At 38.7% G+C, this 17,917-nt stretch overlaps 1 long non-coding RNA gene across 1 annotated transcript; it reads left to right on the top strand.

Moving 5' to 3' along the window:
* The first annotated feature begins 9,071 nt into the window (after window positions 1-9,071).
* LOC138413905 (uncharacterized) lies at window positions 9,072-14,806 on the top strand. Its single transcript, XR_011246288.1, has 3 exons — window positions 9,072-9,208; window positions 9,388-9,675; window positions 13,743-14,806. It is a non-coding gene; the product is annotated as an uncharacterized lncRNA (long non-coding RNA).
* The last annotated feature ends 3,111 nt before the right edge of the window (window positions 14,807-17,917 follow it).

Below are 17,917 nucleotides of genomic sequence, written 5' to 3'. Positions count from 1 at the left end.
AGACACTAATATCATGTATATCAACAGAAAACCAAATGCTGAAATCCAAACCACATTTGGCAGAAAACCAAACCACATTTCCTTAAATGAGGATATAATAATGATTTCTGTGGTGAGTAATCTACTCTTTTCATCTTTCTACTTCATTTCAAGTAGTAGAAAATCTAATCTACTTTTCCAAAGTCCAGGACACTGTTTGGTCCATTTTTACTAATGACAGGAGTAGTTTGTTTAAGCTATCTTGCATATATGTACCCTTCTTTTTTTACTTTCTTGCATTCATAATTATGAAGTGATAACCTGATTTCAGTTCATCTTTCATCCATTCTCTGGTCAAGTAGTGAGATCTGAAATTTGAATATAGCCCTTAAACCTGACTATCTTACTCTCCTTAGATTGTCTCTTTCCACGTCTGTGGAGATAGAGAGAGACTGAGAACACTTTCACTCACCCTTACTGTGCATAGCTGGTCACATGGTCCAACCTATCTCAAGGGCTCAGAAGAGAGAGCTGGCAATATTTAGAGCATAACCAATGGCTGCCACATACACCTAGGCACACCATGAGATTTAGGACATGAGTGATAGAAATAACAACGTGAAAGCTCCTAGAGAAACAAAGAAAAACAAACAGACACACAAATAAAACAAGCCATCTAGAAATAAATGAATTTCAGATCTGCAACTGATTTCTCTTTAACATGCTCTGTCTAGCACATAATGGAGCTACACTTTTAAAGTTTCAAGGAAATTGTTTTCCATTTTGATTCTGTACCAAATAAAATTATCAGTGTCTTCTGAGGGTAGAAAAAAAGTTATTTTTGAGATATGGAAGGACTCAGATAATCTATCTCCCATTCATCTTTTTTATTTCTTCATGAGGTTTTTTTGTCAATAGACACAAGCAAAAGGAAAGAACAATGAAGGATGGGATGCAGGATTAGAGGGAAACTATTTACCATATTGTAGAAAGTGGATGGGGAGCTCCATGGGCCCAATAAAATCAATCTTATGATAAATAAATAAACCAAGATGGAGCTACCCTGTATGGTTCTAAATCTAAAGGGGGTGACTTTCCTAATGTGCACATTGAAGATTTTTAGATTTCTGAGGACAATTTTCTCCAGATAGCAGTAAAATGCCTTGCACCTGGAAAATCCATATAACAAATGATTTTAAGTCAGATGGAAGTAAATATCTTAAAGAAGAGGTACTTTGCCCAAAGTTGCCATTCAGGCTAGTGTCAGGGTTGGACTAAAATCAAAGGGAAATAGTTCAAGGAAAAATAAACCAAAAAGCCTCTAGATAAATAGGATATAAAAATAAAGAAAATGTAACGATTCTACTAGAAGCAAAGGACATCAATAAATAGTTCTGAGGGTTTTCATATCACCGAGTTCTAATCCTCTTCACAACCTACATTCTTTCTCAAGGTAATTTAATTTACTTCTGCAATAAACTAATGAATATATGCAATCTTCACGCAGATGACTCCCCAAATTTAAATATATCAGGTCACAGCATCAATGTCTATTATTCAGAATCTCCCAACCCACAATGCCTCCCTCCCCTATTATACTTACTCACTGCATCATTTTTCAACGTTTGCCATTTGTGTTACATACTAGTTGTGTTGTTATTATTTGCTTAATATCTTTTTTCCATTAGATTAGGCAGCAATTATTGTGTATTATAATGCACTGCCTAGAACATTATTGAAAATGTTTATGTGTGTATATCTAAATACATATATAGCTGATTCACTTTGTTATAAAGCAGAAACTAACACACCATTGTAAAGCAATTATACTCCAATAAAGATGTTTTAAAAAAAGTACATAGTTTTGAAACCAATAAGAATTGTTCTGTTCTACCTGTCTTCAGTGGTTTTGGTTTATGGAATAGATTTGCAAACTGTATGTACTGTGTGCCAGTGTAAGAAAAATATACTTAGTTTATCATAGTTCGATTTTATGATCTTAAGTATGGTCAAGAATTTACTTTAACCTGAGAAGGAAGTACTCTGTAGCTTTCACCAAGGGTATGAAAACTTGGGATTCCCTACAGTAAGAATGATCAATAAAAGCTTTTCCACAAGTGTAGTACTCGATTTTTCAGAATATAAAGTTATAAATGCATAATTTAGTCCAATCTGTGAAGAGAAATTGCCCAACATCAATGACTTTATATCCACAATGAAGGGACATTAAAAAAAAAAGCACTCTGTTTGTAACTAAGGCTTATCTCAACAATGCTTTTGCTTGAATAAGGTAAATATATACAATGTATCTAAATAATTTGTGCTATTATTAATTAGTTATATATATGCTTATAGAGATTTTGGAATATACATAAAATATGAAAAAGACAATCATTATAATTTACAATACCGGCTCCCAAACATATTTTCTATTAATATATTTGTGTTTTTCTTCTTTCTACATAACTTTCTCAATGTAGTATGTATATCGAATATTGTATTAGATGCATCTGCAGTATTATATCTTGATTTTTTTAAATTTTAATTTAATTTAATTTTGATTCTTTTCTCTATTTCTAAAAATTAATTTATTTATTTATTTTTCGCTGCATTGGGTCTTTGTTGCTGCATGCGGGCTTTCTCCAGTTGTGGCGAGCAGGGGCTACACTTTGTTGCGGTGCTTGGGCTTCTCATTGTGGTGGCTTCTCTTTGTTGCGGAGCATGGGCTCTAGGCGCCCAGGCTTCAGTAGTTGTGGTACGTGGGCTCAGTAGTTGTGGCTCAAGGACTCTAGAGCACAGGCTCAGTAGTTGTGGCATGTGGGCTTAGTTGCTCCACGGCATGTGGGATCGTCCCGGACAGGGGATTGAACCTGTGTCCCCTGCATTGGCAGGCGGATTCTTAACCACTGTGCCATCAGGGAAGCCCTATATCTTGATTTTTGAACTTAATATTCTACTGTGGGACTTTTCAAAGTTTGAAGCATTCTTGAAAACATCTTTATGACTGTATACTGTCCCATCATTTATATACACCCAAATGTAACCATTTTCATATGGTTATTAAGCTATTGTCCCCAGCTCCAAACCCACCCTTTTCTTCTGCTTCACGACTCCTGACTGATATATTATATAATGGATATTTACATCATAATATTTATATAAATAAATATATATATTTAGGTCCTTTTTCTTATTTGACACATGGGTTCTATATGTTTGTACCTTGGATTATAGCCAAAGATTCATCTTCAGACACGTTAATGCTTTCCTAATTTATTCTTGATGTTTCCTGAAAGGTGGAAACAGTCATTAGAGCAGCATTCTAAGCCTCTCGGAATGACAAGTTAGTAACAAGAGCTAAGACCATTCAGAGCCCAGTCCCCTGTCCCCCGCCTCATTTGGGGCCCTATAAGCCGGCAGAGAGCCTGGTGGGCGTTTGTGCCTAAGGTTTATCGATAAGGGCTCTGTCCTGGCAGGGGGCCTGCGGGCCTTCAGGGCAGACTGAGATCATATGGGCAAGTCTTTGACTTTGGGCTTCAGTATTAGAAGCATCATGTTGCCACAAAACTAAGCCATGTTCTCTTAACCTCTATCAGCTGTTGAGTTCTTGGGCAGAGAAAAAGGTGGCTGTTTACAGGAATTCTCTATCAGAGTTTCTGAATAACGTCAGGGCTTTAGAATATATTGTCAAGCAAGGTAACGCCAGCTTTAAATCTCCACAGCACCCTGACTAAACTAAATATTATTATTATTTTACTATGACATTTTGATGGGTGAAATTATAGATCATTTATTTAGTGTTTTAAAATCATCACTTAACTTATTACTATGGATATTGGGAAAAGAGCTTCTCTCATTTTGGCTTCTCTAGATGATGGTTTGCTTGATTTGATGTGTGCAAAGACTTAGGAGTCAGGGTTGAAGTTTTGCTCTATGTTCCCTACATACTCTTTGCCTTGGGAACTTGCAGTTCCTTCCCCCAGAGACAGGGTGCTCTTCTATCCCCTGACTTCATGTTCTCCCACTTGACTTTGGTCAATGGCACGTAAGCATACACAATGCAAGCAGAATCTTGAGATGAGCTGGTGGGGTTGGACTTGCTCTTTTGTTCTTGTATCACTACAATAAGAAGAATGTGCCCTAATCAGCCCGCAGGTCTGGGGAAGATAAGAGGCATCAAGGCAGACTTGGACCAACCTGCAGCGTGGAGTCCAGCCCAGCCATGTTCACCCTGGCTCAGCTGACCCCCAGGTGGCCCACAGAAATTAATAATAAATGCTTTTAATTTCAGGCCGCTGTATTTTGAGACAATCTGTGACACAGCATTCTTGGCAGATGTAAACTGTCGAGTTCTATACCAGGCACTTTTGCATTGGTTCCATCAGTTTACATTCCTAAGGGTCAATCATATGAGGTAGGTTTTATTACCTGCCTTTCAAACTAAGAAACAGCCCTTGAGAAGTTACACAATCTGCAACATAGTGAAAAAGAACAGAAATCTAATTCCAGTGGAAAAGTTCAATTCTCCCATTGATAAAAGTATGTAATTTCTGTCAGGATTGTTCTCAGTAGCCAAGAATCAGCTCCAATGGAACTGCAACTCTATGCAGGTGCCAGGAATGTATTTTGCTTTGATGTATTAAGATTGATTTTGTTTAGCGGGACCTAAGCTGGCATCGTGGCAAAGTGATTAAGAGTGTTGTCTCTGAAATCAGAGATGCTGGGTCAGTCTCCAGGCCCCCAATTCAGTATTTACAGACCATCAGACAAGTTACTTAACTTGGTGTTTCAGTTTCTTCAATATGGGTATTGTCATGGTAAGACATGGGTATAAGTCTCTGTACTTCATATGGTTGTTATGGGATTTACATGTGCTAATATATTTAATAATCACTCAATAAATATTAATTATTGTTATTTTGTAGAAATGACCGATTTTTACACAGAGATATTGCAGGATCAGTTCCAGACCACTACAGTAAAGGGAATATCGCAATAAAGCAAGTCACACGAGTTTTTTAGTTTCCCAGTGCAAGTTATGTTTACACTATACTGTAGTCTGTTGCGTGCAAAAGCGTTATGTCTAAAAAATGTATAGACCTTAATTTTAAAAATACTTTATTGCTAAAAATTGCTAACCATCATCTGAGCCTTTGGCGAGTCATAATCTCTTTGCAATAGTCACATCGAAGATCACTGAGCATATATCACCATAACAAATATAATAATAATGAAAAAGTTTGAAATATTGGGAGAATTACCAAAATGGGACACAAAGACACGAAGTGAGCAAATGCTATTGGAAATGTTTGACACAGGGTTGCCACAAACTTTCAATTTGTAAAAAACACAAGCAAGCAAAACACAATAAAATGAGGTACTCGGTTATAACGAAGGGGGGATCTAGCGTCGTTTGTGAGATCTTGTATACACACGATCAGTTTCAACATCTATTATTCAATCGGGGTGTGAGAAAATCACTCAGTTAATGAAGGGCAGTTACCAAATATGTACACGCACAAAGTGCCAACGTGGTGCTAACTCTGAGATGGTCCAAGAAAGTTCCAAAAATCTATACCTACCATGCGTAGACTGTCTCATTTTTCAACTTTGGACCATTAGCTTCTGCAATTTCTAGTACAATTCATTCTCTGCTTCAACAAACCCTAAAATCACTATCCTCTGACACACTGAGGGTCTTCAGGACCTTCGATGTTACACTTAGGTTCTAAACAAGTTGCAGCATTACAGTCCTGAAATTTTTCTGAGCCTCATGAAGCAGTAATAATTAGTAACCGCACCCTTTGGACACAAGACCATCGAATGCAGTGTGAAGGATGTCAAATCATCTGGGAATGATGCTTTGTTAAGGTTTGCTCTCAATTTCTGTGTATCTTGGAGAAGTTTCTTAATTGTTTGTTTTCTCTGCTGGCTAGGCAAAACTTTCAACACATGGAGATCCAGATGGTGAGGAAAAAGAGGGACCACCTGGCCAACTTAACGAAAATATTCTTTCAGCCTGTTATTGAGTTTATTATTTTCCCAAGTGCTTGCTCTGTCATCATTACGTTGACACTGGTCCAGGAGCAGGAAATCTCTTTTCTGTTAAATAACAAGAAACAAATAAACAACAATCATGAATACAAATAGAAGTATATTATTTTATATTTTTGAAATATTATATTGCTAACATTGCGTATAGATTTCAAAACAATAGACTTAGTTGATCTCCTTTGAGGCAATAGATATGAGGCACCAAAAAAAAAAAACAACCCAAAATGCAGACATGGAACAGATCAAGAAATACAAAATAAGTTGGGAGAAGACACTGGCTGATGAGAATTTTTATATTTAAAGACTTACCTTGGAAATAAGCACAAGTAAAGTACAAATACTTTGGAATATGATTTGGCTTCTTTGGAATTGTTTTGTGATAGCACCATCTCGTGGCCAAACTTAAAATAGTTTTCATTGCAAACTAATCAAGGCTGGGTTTATTCCAATATAAAGCTGCCTATGAATATTCTATGGTATTAAACTTATACAACACTGTCTTTTTTTTTTAGTGATTTTACTGTAATTTTAAGACCTGGTTTTGTGTTATCTAAGATTCAAAAAGGTTATCATCATGTGAATTATTGAGAAAGATCTTATTGTAATCTTTAAGGCGAATTTAATACTCCAAAAAGTATTTAATACTTTTTAAAACCAAGGTTATATTTGAACAAAGAAAAATCCTGTCTACCATACATTATATAGAGGAATTCATTTAAAATCAGAAATATTTCCAGTTATGAACTTACTTGTTAAACATTCTAGAAAAAAGTTGAAGAAATTCTATTATCATTAAGCTTTAAAATATTTTAGAATCTAAGGGCTCGACAAGATAAAGATAACAGTCTCTAATCCATAGGAAATGTGTCGTAAGTATGAAAAGTGTAATAGAGAAAAGGCCATCAAAATTTGTGTTATTCATATTAGGTGTTAATAGTGAGTGTAACCAAACGACTCCAGGTTTAGATTGCCTGCCTTCCACTCCTTATGCTGGAATGAGGGGCCATTTCAACCAATTTCGTTTTTCTTGGGAACCATCTCACCGTGTTTTATTCCAAACCATTGCCAACACTATAAATCTAATGTTAATTTTTCTTCATAATGCACAATTTCTAATTATCGACTGTAGCTCATTGTAAGGAGTATGGCCCCATTTCGGTCTTCTCCCCTAGGATGTATTTCCCGTGACCATTTAATTTAGATTGTGAGATTATTCCAGGAAGGATCATATCCCATCTGTCTGCTTATAGGTGCAAAGTATTGATGACAAGAAAGAGAACGCAGAGTCTTTAATCTGAAGGGCAATGTAGGTGTCACAAGTGCAAACCCTTCTGTTTGCCAAGGAGGAAATTCATACCCCGAAAGTGAAACACTCCTTCCAAAGCACTTTTTCTTGTAGATAGCATAGGATCGGGTCTAGCTTTTAAATCCCAATTTAACAATCTCTCTCATTGAACTGATGTGTTTAAACCATTCACGTGGAAAGTGGCTGTTAATATGGTTTTATTAATCTAAGTCTGCTAGACGTTTTTTTCCACTTGTTTTTCTTTGCTTTTATTTTCCCCTCATTTCCTGCTTTCTCTGAGTTTGTGTCTTCATTATGATTCTATTTTATCTCTTCTGCTGACATTATTTATGTCTCTTTTTACTAATTCAATAGTTTCATAAGCTTTGCAATATTCACTTTTAAGTAATCTGAGTCTATGTTCATAGAATAGTAAACCACTTCTTATGTAGCATGAGGACCTTATATAATATATAGCATATTCCCAATTTCTCCTTCCTATCCTTTGAGTCACTTTGTTGTACATTTCTCTATTACCTGTGCTACAAACACACAGTATATTATAACTAGTTTTCATTTAAACAGTTATCTTTTTAAAGATAAAAATATATTTTACTTTAAATTATTTGATTTCTGAAAACTTATTTTTTCTGTACATCCAGATTTCTGACCCATATCATGTTCTTTCTTACCAAAGACTTTCTTTAATACTTCTTATAAAGCAGGATTGCTAGCAAGAAATTCTTTCAGCTCCTGTTTTACTGAGAAAAATCTTAATTTTCCATTTCTTTTGTAGAATATTTTCTCTGTGTATAGAATTCTGGTAGTTTGTTTCTTTGTTTTGTCACTTTAAGGATGTTACTCCATTTCTTCTTGCTTGCATGGATTGTGACAAATCTGCTAAAATTCTTATTCTTTCCCTACTGTAGCTCACGTGTCTTTTTTCTTTGCCTTCAAGATATCCTCTTTTCTTTTTTATGTTTGTTTTACCAGTTTGAATATAATATGCTAAGGTTTTAAAAATTTATTATTCATACTGTTTGTAGTTCTCTGAGCTTTGGATCTGTAGTTTCTTGTCTATTTCTCCACCATTACTTATTCAGATATTTTTCTACCCCCTTCTCTCTGTCTTCTTCATCTGGAATTCCAATTATATATGAGACCACTGATGTTGTTTCATAGCTCTTGGATGCTCTGGTCATTTTGTTTTCTTTTACCCACCCCCCTCTCTCTTTTCATTTCAGTTTTTCATAGCTTTTATCAATCTATCTTGTGGGTCACCAATTTCCATTGGGTTTCTACAGTGTCTGTCTCTCTGACGAAAATACCTATCTGATCCTGGATAATATATAGTATATTCCCAATTTCTCCTTCCCATCCTTTGAGTCACTTTGTCTTTACATTTTCCTTTGGTACCTTTCACATACTAATCACTTTTCTCTGCCTCATATGTACGTGTGTGCGTGTATGACATGTCATATAAGACAGTTGATACTAAGGTAAATATCTTTTTTGCTTGGAGGTGAGTCCACCTTTCCTTCCTTCAGGCTTTAGAGTGGGGATTTGTGTTCATCTCTTCAGGAGCTGGACTGAGTTTATAGTTGTTTTGTGCTATGGTGGCTCTCACAGCACAGGAGATGTCAAATTACTGACACCTTGTGTTTGTTGTGAGTTAATCACTGGTGTTTTTATCCTTGAATGTCTTTTCCCTGCTTGTCTCTGGGCCCCCGCTTTGTGCTGTGCCTCAAGAAAATCTGCCTAGGGCAGCTGTCCCCGTGTACCCACTTTTACTTTCATTTCGTGTCTGTCAGTGCCAGGGGCGGAGTGGAGAATGGGATCTTCTCTGGTGTTCTGATTTGGCCTCGATCTTAGGCACCACTGGGAACCCAGGTTTGGGGATGAGGCTTTCACGGGGCTTCCTGCCTCCCCTGTAGATATAACTTTGAGCCTAATACGCCTCCCTGCTCCTTCTCCAGGGATAGAGGTTTTCCTCTATTCTCATACCCCAAGAGCTGCATTTTCCCCTGCATGCCTTCAGGGGAAAATGTGTGTGGTCCTTTTCCGTACAGATGAAAGCTTCCCTTGGAGGAGATGGATTCGAGTAGCGTCCGTTCTTGCAGGAGGCGGCTATTTGCATTCCCCAGGTGGCAAAACAGGTAAACATTTTCCAGGACCCCCCCAAGCTTCCCCTCGGATGCCGGGCGATGGACATGGAGGAAAAGCCTACAAAAGAGAAGGAACCCCCCAGTGTCTGCAGCCCAGGGGGTCACACTCTCACGCGGCCCCAAACTGTCAATCAAACGTTCTAGCTCCACCTGCCAACCAACTTCCGCGTGACATTCTGGCATCTGTCCCAGGTAAGCAAATGCTTGGGGGTCGTTTCTAGGTGCCTGTAGGTGCTGTCTCTCTCCAGAGAGATGGGGTTAGTTGCTTTTATCATTAAATGAGTGAATTTTCAAAAATCTGCTCCTTCCCTATTTAAAACGTTTTCTTTGCAAAATATGTAGTCTTCATCATATCTGGTCTCAGAGTTACTTGCGGTCTTCAGCAGCACATATAGCAAAAAGCAGTGCCCAGGAGGAGGCTCATAAGTGTCTTTTAAAGGGTGGGTACTAAGCAGCTGCATTGGACAGATGTCTAGTCCGAAAGGCCCGTGACTGATGCTGTAGGACCCCCTGACTCTGCCCCAGGCTCCGCTTGGCATGGGTCTCTGCATCCCCCTTTGCAACATCAGAGGACCAGGGTTCTCTCAAGGCCCCAGGGAAAAGGACTGGGCTTCAGTCATTTTGAATCTCTCAGTCAGGGCCTGCTGCGGCTCTTCTGTTTGTTTGAAAACACACTTTTGAATGTGCTCGCTGGTGTAGAGACCCCAAGTGTGCATCCCCAAGGAGGCTCTGATGCTTTCCGAATCCAGATAGTCAGACCTCTGGCAGGAAAGTGCACAGCTATCTTGTCAACAGTTTGTTCAGACTGATGAAACGAGCAGCCTCAGACACACTTCAGTAAATCAAGCAAGGGGGACTGTTTAAGGGATATAGAAGGAAGTCGGTGCCCGTGGCGCTTAGGGCAGAGTGATTAGCAACGCTGTCAAATCACTCAGGATTGCAAGTTTTCGATCCCACAATTCTGCTCAGAGATTTCAAAGTTTCAGAGGATGCCACCTGAGTGGAGGGCCGTTTCAGAACTCCCCCAGTCGCGGTATTTTGTTACCAAAGCTTGGTTAGTTCGGCTCGTCGTGTGACCACTCAGGTGAATCTCATTAATCTCCATTATTCACTATTCAGTGTGATTGCTAAGGTACAGGGTAGCACACACGCAGACATACAGATATTAAAAGAACATGGGGCTTCCCTGGTGGCGCAGTGGTTGAGAGTCCGCCTGCCGATGCAGGGGACGCGGGTTCGTGCCCCAGTCCAGGAAGATCCCACATGCTGCGGAGCAGCTGGGCCCGTGAGCCATGGCCACTGAGCCTGCGCGTCGGGAGCCTGTGCTCCGCAGTGGGAGAGGCCACAGCAGTGAGAGGCCCGCGTATTGCAAAAAAAGAAAAAAGAGAAAAAAGAACATGAAATTCAGCCAATGTGTTCATAATCTGGCATTTGTTAGTTGATTATCAGGCCCTAAGCCTGATAATCAACTATCCCCAATCTTTTGATTCCAACACATTTACACAGATACACACACACACACACACACACGCACACACATTTCATCTGAACGGAAACAGAATCACAGAATTTGGAATTCATTTAATTTGACTGAGTAATGTCCTCCTCATTGTTGTTGAAAATGGGAAAGCTTTACAAAATAGGCTAATTGTTTTTGTGAAAACCCCAAAGTTCTGTAATTTTAGAGGGCAGACTTAGTGCCAGTCTATCCTGATATCAGAGCCAGATGTTAGAGTTGGGTTTTCAGTCTGTGATGGGCTGCTTGCATTTCCAGTGATGCCAACTTAAAGTCCTTCTTGCATCTGGCTACACATATTTCACAGAACACAAAACCCAGACAATTTCAACAATACAGGCAAGTACACTCTTACGACTTGCCACTAAATGCTTCCACGTGAACTTGCTCTGAGTTTAGGCTTTAGGGAAATAGGGAAGGTTGACAATGTGAGCTTCTTTGCTTCCGGCCAATCTGGTTTAGAGGAGGAATTTCACTGGATCCAGCCTTTGGCTCAAACCACCATAGGAGCTGCCTAACCACTCACCCCTCTTCCATGCATTTTTTTCAACCAACACTTTCTCCTCATTAGATATAGAAAACCATTTGTAAAATGCAAATTATACCATATAATTCCCTAGAGCAATAGGGAATTTAGACAAAGTTAAAAAATTTAGACAAAGTTAAAAACCATAAAGGGCTTTACAAGGTCAGAGAGATTTCACCCTTGCCTCCCTCTGAAGACTTATCCTATGCCCTCCCGCTTTCATTCGGTATGCTGGATTTCTGTAAATTCAAATTTCTCATGTTTTTTTTTTTTTCACCTCCAGGACGTCAAATATGCCGCTCCTCTTTTTTCTTCTCTCCGTCTTCCTACCTCTTCTTTACCCTCCAAATCTCAGCCTAAACTCAGCCTCAAGCCCTTCTCAGCTCTCCACAATGAATTAGTTACCATTATCAGACACTCTCATATGCCTTGTTTGCAGCACTTGGCACTGGCCGAATTATTCAATTAATTGAGATTATGTGTCTGATTTGTATGTTTCCCACTAAACTATAAGCTCCAAGAGGGCAGGTACTGTGTTGATTGCTTATTTTGTTGCCCTAGCAATGAATACGGTGCTTAGAAATATATAAAATACTTGGGGGCTGATTAACTCACTGGATTTCAGCTCTGGGAATGTGATACTAAAGTCCCTGTTAATGACAAAGTGTTATTTTCCTTGCTTCATTCTCTGTGCATAAACTTCCCTCAGGGGACCCTGAAGGAACTTGCAGGGCAGAACACATTTCTTCCCCAGCCAAATAGTTTCATAATTTAATGTCAGGTGTGCACTGTTCATCACCATTTCTTAAAATTCATGCTCATTTTTTCTTCTTCCTCTTTGTAAATTTTTTTTTACCATAATTTAAGATCCATTTCAGTAATGCCATATAGTCAGTGTTTTATAAAGAAATAAAATAGAGATGAGTGGAAAGAAATAGAGATTTTTCCTTAAGGCTTCCTCCTAAAACAGTTTTATAGAGATTCAAATTCGAAATGTGCACATCATGAACAGAATATTTTATCCTTTTCCAACGTGTTGTTTTTATTGTATTAAGCTTGAATCCACACCTCATTAGTTTCTTTTTTAACATTTTATTTTTTTAATTTCATGTGTGTTTTATAAGCTGGATGGGAGATGAAACAAGATGCATTTTACATTGGACTGCAATGAGCAACTAGAACATATTATTAGAAGCTACCCTTTGATTTCAGTCTATGTCCAAACTCAGGATAGACCACTGTTTTTTTTTTTTTTTAAATGAAAGCTTATTTATTTATTTATTTATTTATTTATTTATTTATTTATGGCTGTGTTGGGTCTTTGTTTTTATGCGAGGGCTTTCTCTAGTTGCGGCGAGCGGGGTCCACTCTTTATCACGGTGCGCGGGCCTCTCACTGTCGCAGCCTCTGGTCACGGAGCACAGGCTCCAGACGCGCAGGCTCAGTAGTTGTGGCTCATGGGCCTAGTTGCTCCGCGGCATGTGGGACCTTACCAGACCATGGCTCAAACCCGTGTCCCCTGCTTTGGCAGGCAGATTCTCAACCACTGCGCCACCAGGGAAGCCCTAGACCACTGATTTAAACAACAAAGTTTGAAACAGAGACATACACACATACACAGATTTTGAAGGTAAGATGCTGAGAACTTAGTCTTAGTTTATTTTTACCACCCTAGTAGCTAATTTAGATAAATTGTAATCTATTAACAATAATATGACAGAAATTTTCATTTTCAACCCCACACATGGAACCAAAATGGAATTTCTAGTATTACCTCACCATATCCCTAAAGACATATTTTATTTATAATTAGAAAAGTGAAAAACATTTCTCTGACCTTAAAAACAGATCCTGCACTATACCAGGGCAATCAGTGCATATTTTAAAACTGTACAATGAATTTATAGTTAACTTATACTATTATTTTCCACTGAATTTTGGAATAATCATAAAAGTTTCTGTCATGGGCATTTTTCTTTTTCTTTTTTTGTACTTTGAATCTGAATCTTGTCTCTGTATTTAGGGGATCTCACAACCTATATATCTGGGTGGAAGAAATTGTCCATCGATGCTGAAAATACTGGATCCTTGCTTTCCCAGCATCTCTTGATTGTACACTATTTCTCCACCCCTTTGATTTGGGTTGGCCCTATGAGTGCTTTGATTAAATACAACCATAGGCCTTATTTGGTTGGGTGCTTCTTTCCATTCCTCTAGGAAGCCAGCTTTGAGAGAACCCTGGAAAGACCCAAGCAGATAGGAGCCACAGTTCCCAGCCGTCCATCCAGCTGAGCTCGCATCGGTACCAACTTGCTCAACATGTCTGTAAAAAAACCATTTTTCATCCTTCAACCCTGGTTGTTTGAGTTATCTCAGCTGAGGCCCCAGATAGCATGTGGCAGATGTTCATGGTGCCATGATTGGATGATACTTTGGGAATATCAGGATATCAGGTAGGGTGTCAGTACGTTTTGCATGTGAATCGTGGTGGCCAACGCTATCTCCCATCCCACATGCCACTCTACATTGTGATCCTGCCACTGCTTCATCAAGAGGTGAAGTCTTTTTCTTTCTACCTCCTTGATTCTGGTCCATGAGAGCTTGGACCAATGAAATAAAGTAGAAGAAGTCTACTGGACTGGCCGTCTCTGCTTGCTTTCTCTTGGAACCCACTCTATGCTGTGAGGAGAACTTGGATAAGACCACATGCAGAAAAAGTGATGTTGCTGGACCACCATGTGACTGATGGAGACATACTGAGTATTCCAGCCCAGCCGTTTGCTCTGTTCCAACAGAAGCTCCAAACATCCCTCCTAGGCTCTATTTGAATTGTTGAACTACAAAACTATGGGCTTGTCACTAACTTTTGGAATGTCATGCAGCAATAAATAGCCAGGACATTCCTATTATCTACCAGTAATTTTCTTGGTGTTGCATATACAACAGTAAATAAAATAAACATCATTCTGCCCACATTTGAGTTAGGAGAAACAGAAAAATTAAAAGCGTAGTAGTAACGAGAAAATTTTAGTTTCATATCGTGATGAGTTCTATAAAATAATACACACATGCATACGTACATAAACAAAGGTAATGTGTATCATAAGTTCATGTGATATTCAGTGCCTCAAGGGGAGGTGGTAATTTAAGGTAGGAAGATCGTGACAAAAATTTCTGAAAAAAATAACTGAGATATGAATGATGAAAGTAGCCAACCATGTAATATCCTGAAGGTTCTAGACAGAAGGAACAGTAAATATAAAGAACCTTAGATAGGAATTACGTCGACATATTTAAGGGGGTAGCATTTGAGATGGGAATAGAGATGTGGCCAGGGGTCTCGTGAACTATGCGGGGAGCTTAGGTTTCACTGTATGACAAGTAGAAAGACATTGAAGAATCAAAGGAAAGGGATAACATAATCTGATTTAATGTTGATGCCCGTTTTGGGGGCATAATTTTAGATTTACAGAAAAGTTGCAAAGATGCTACAGAAAGTCCCTGTGTGCCTCTCACCCAGTTTCTCTCATTGTTGATGTCGTATGTTACCATGGTACTTTGGAGAAACTAAGTAGCATCAGTACATTATTATTAACTAAACTCCAGATTTTATTTGGATTTTAATGAATTTTCCACTGCATTTAGCTGTCATGCTCCTTTGTCTCCTCTGTCTAATGGTCAGGTGTCTTTAGACTCCTCTGGTCTGTTACTTTCTTTGTTTTTCGTGACCTTGACAGTCTTGAGGAATGACTTATTGTTTTCATTCTGGTTAGTACCTGGAGAATGGATTATAGGAACAGAAGGGTGAAAGTGGGAAGAGCAGAGCAATGTGATTGGAAGTACAGGGATAGACAGTCTCCGCTTGTACTAAGTCTTCAAAACCTGGTGTGTATTTTGCAACACATCTCAATTCAAGAGCTCAACAGCCACACTGGACTGCATGGTTCTAGAATATGGGACTTGATACGCTCTAGAAACACCACTTTCCCAGACAAACAATGAGCAATCACAAAAACCAAACTCTCTGTTAAGAGTATGATAATCTAAAAATTTAGATCACTTCCGGCTTCATTAACAAGGTTAGGCACAGCTATTTTTACAACCAATTTTCTTCCAGAGACTCTATCAGTCCATCAGCATAAGACAATAAGCCTTCCCCTACGGACTTGTTAATTGACATGAAGGAATTAGCATATGCCAGGATTCTTTCGAGTAAGATGCTACAGAGTCCTTGTCAAAATTGTAGGGAAGAAGGAAGATGCAACATCTGAGCAGAAAAGCAGGCTTCATTGTCTAGAGCTCCTCTTGGTTGGAGGGACAGACTTTGAGATGGGATCCAAGGACATGCAGGGAGATGAATGTTCCAGGATTCAGACTGGATATTAGGGAAGAGTGCCTTCATATCCAGTGAAACTAAGAAGACACCATAGACCCTGTTCTGAGCAGTTGTCCTCCATGGAATTAACAAATGTAGATTGGAGCACTGGGTCTCTTCCAGTAAGACACGACTTTGCATACATCTGCTGTGGTTGAGCACATTCAAGCCCAAAGGGCAGTATTATGAATTAATACTCACAGGGAACTATAGCGGGACATGTTACAATAGAAAACAGTGGGGTAGTAAAGTGACTCAATTGGAATGAGGGTGACAGTGTATGATCCACCAGGAGAAGAAAATCTAGAGTAGCAGCTCCAAAGCCTTCCTCTCAGGGCCTCCTTACACTAGTGATAATTATTCAGGACCAACCCTGAGAAGTTTTTGTGTTTGCAGATTATCTCGGTTACTTCAATTAGAAATTAATCTAATTAAATGTAATTAGAAATTAAAGCTGAGACATTTAAGAATATTAAATAATTTAGTTAAAATTAACACACCCACTAGGTTTTAACATAAATAATATATTTTATGGCAAATAACTGCATTTTTCAAAATCATAATGAGAAGAATAGCCTTGCTTTACATTTTTGCAAATCTCTTGGATAAAGTCTTAACAGAAGACAGCCAGATTCTTATGTTTGCTTCTCCCTTTACTCTGTTGCAATAAAGGCATCACACAGCCTCTGGAAAACTCCAATGAACACTTGAAAGAGAACGAGAGAGAAAAAGGCAAGTACTGTCTCAGGGTTATTCTGAAAATATTTTTGACCTCATGGATCCTCTGTAAAGGACCTCCATGGTCCCCGAACCACAGTTTGAGAGCTGCAGGGCTAAGGAATCAGATGTTTGGGAAGGATGGTTGTATCTTCTGCTGCTTCTCTTGCTGCTGGATGGCATGTTTCCAGAGGTAAATATGGCGTCCCTCACTCTCTGGGCGAGGGCTTTCCCTGTCTGGATACCAATATCTTTAAACACTGAAAGAAGAGAAAACACATCGTACACCAAATGGGCCAACTTTCGTATTAGAGACTTTCATGTATTTCAGCTTATTTATTTCCTCTCAGCATTCTGAATTCTTCTTCCTAACAGAAATTTTCACAAAGGAGGATACTGAAGTTCAGAACTATAAATAACTTTACTTGTCCTGCACAACTAAGTAATAGCAGAGGTTGTTTCCCAAGGCTATATGTTCTTCCCATAACATTCATTCTCTCCCCTTAACTGATAATTATAAAATACAGTGATAATTAGGAATCATGGGAAAATGAAGGTCAGTTGTGAACATAGTACAAATTAAAAAAAATAAAAGGACTTGAAAAAAGTTAGTTTGTGAGGAGGTTACAAACGAACAGATGTCATAGGCCAAACGTAAGGAAAACAGATTTTTGTTTAATCTGCATGACAATAATTATAACCAAAATGCTGGGATCTACTGAATAAAATTAAGGCTTATTATGGAGAGCATCTTCTGGGCTGGGTGGTTGCATTAGTAACAGAGAAATGGCAGACGTGGACACAGTCTGTGGAATAAATAGGCTGTCTTGGGAGAATTGAGGGAAAGGAGAAACCCAGAGGTAATCAGCCTGAGGCATGACTCCTAGAAGACCTGAATTGTGCAGACATTTGGGGGAGCAGTGATTGGAGTCATTACAAGGAATTTCAGAGTCATCTCTTTAGCTGATCTTCCATGCATTTTCTATGAATTCTATTTCAGTAAACCTATAGATGTCTATAAATAGTTTTCATGACTTTTTTAATGTGAAACATAACATTTCAAGTGTGTAGCTTATCTCATTTCATTATTCTTGCTGCCAGATTCACTTTATTTCTGCATAAAATGGTGACACCTTGGGTTATTGGGTTGGTTTTTTCTTTGTAAATAACTCCAGCACTCTCTTCTGATAGGCAATTCAGATTATTACTTATGAGGGCCATCAAGCTGCAGTTGCATTTAGCTGCATCAAAAATAAAATACCATTGCCTTATGATTCATGATATGTCCAGAAAACTTAAA

This window comes from Delphinus delphis, chromosome 1 (assembly GCF_949987515.2).
Source record: "Delphinus delphis chromosome 1, mDelDel1.2, whole genome shotgun sequence".
NCBI lineage: Eukaryota > Metazoa > Chordata > Mammalia > Artiodactyla > Delphinidae > Delphinus > Delphinus delphis.
This window is presented reverse-complemented; position numbering and strand designations above follow the sequence as displayed.